This window comes from Elephantulus edwardii, unplaced genomic scaffold (genome assembly GCF_000299155.1).
Source record: "Elephantulus edwardii isolate Elephantulus edwardi_28Jun2011 unplaced genomic scaffold, EleEdw1.0 scaffold00030, whole genome shotgun sequence".
Taxonomy (NCBI): domain Eukaryota; kingdom Metazoa; phylum Chordata; class Mammalia; order Macroscelidea; family Macroscelididae; genus Elephantulus; species Elephantulus edwardii.
In genome coordinates, this window is record NW_006399780.1 from 18,583,192 (window position 1) to 18,584,667 (window position 1,476).

The window sequence follows — 1,476 nt, forward strand, 5'->3', positions numbered from 1 at the left end:
CATAGGGTCGCTGTGAGTCACAAGCGACTTGATGGCATATAATAACAACAACAACCATCAAATCAGATCTGACTGGTACAGGAAGAGATTATTCCTCCTTCTCCAGCAGAGCATCTGGTGGATTCGAACCACGCACCTCTGAGATTACAGTGCAGCTTCTTGCCACTAGGCCACCAGAGCTCGCCCACTGTCTTTTTACACAGATGTAGCGGTTGCTGTTAGGTGCTATTGAGTCATGTATGACACATAGGTGACCGTATGAACAACCAGCGTGAACACTGTCCTGTCCCATGCCATCCTCACTATCTCTGACACACTCACTCCCATTGATTGCCTCCGTCACCATGTCAACCCACCTGGTTCGAGACTCTTCCTCTCTTTTGCTGTGTTCCTCTCTAAGAAATGTCCAGAGTATGTGACATGAAGTCTCATCATCTTTGTCTTCAAAGAGCACTCTGTCTGCACCTTCTCCAAGAGGTATCAGTTTGTTCTTTTGGCCGTACATGGAATGTTTAGTGCTCTTCTCCAATATCATAGTTCTAAGACATCAATTCTTGTTCTGTCATTCCTATTCATTGTCCAGCTCTCAGATGCGTACCAAGTGACTGAAGAGATCATGGCCTGGTCTGAATTAGGCTTACATTCATCATTCTCAATATCATTGCTCCTCAATAATTTAGAGTTTCTTGACTGTAGGCTTCCCCAGTGCAATATTAATCCTCATTTCCTGACTTCTAGGACCAAGTATACTGATTGTAGATCCAGGTAAGATGAAGTGATTGACAGTCGCAATCCAACATGATGTTGGCTATGAGTCTAATGCTGAGGATTTTTCTTTTCTTTCTTTTTTCTTTTTATTTTCTTGATGTTGAGATGCAATTCATAGTCAAAGCTACAGTATTTAGTTTTCTGCAGCAAGTGATTCAAGTCCTCTTCACTTTCAGCAAGCAAGGTTGTGTCATCTTCATAACACAGATTATTGATGAATCGTCCTCTGATCTTGGTGCCACATTTTTCTTCATAGAGTCCAGCTTCTCAAATAATTTGCTCAGCATATAGTTTAATTAGGTATAGAGAAAAGATACAGGCCTGACACACATCTTTCCTAATTTTAAATTATGCAAGAGTGTTCTCTTGCTCGGTTTGCACAAAAGCCTCTTTATCTAAGTCTAAGTCTAAGTTTCACACAAATACAATTAAGTGTTCTGGAATTCCCATTATGTTCCCCAATGTTAGCCATAATTCATTACGATCTACACAATCAAATGCCTTTGCATAGTCAAATGTACACGGATGTATTCCATATTATTCCTGCATTCTCAGGAGATTCATGTGGGGGTTTTTTTGTTTGTTTTTTTAAATTTTATTATTTTTTGTATGTGTACTGTCAAATCAGATCTGACTGGTACAGGAGGAGATTGCCCCTCCTTCTCTGGCAGAGCATCTGGTGGATTTGAACCGCGTACCTCTGGGATT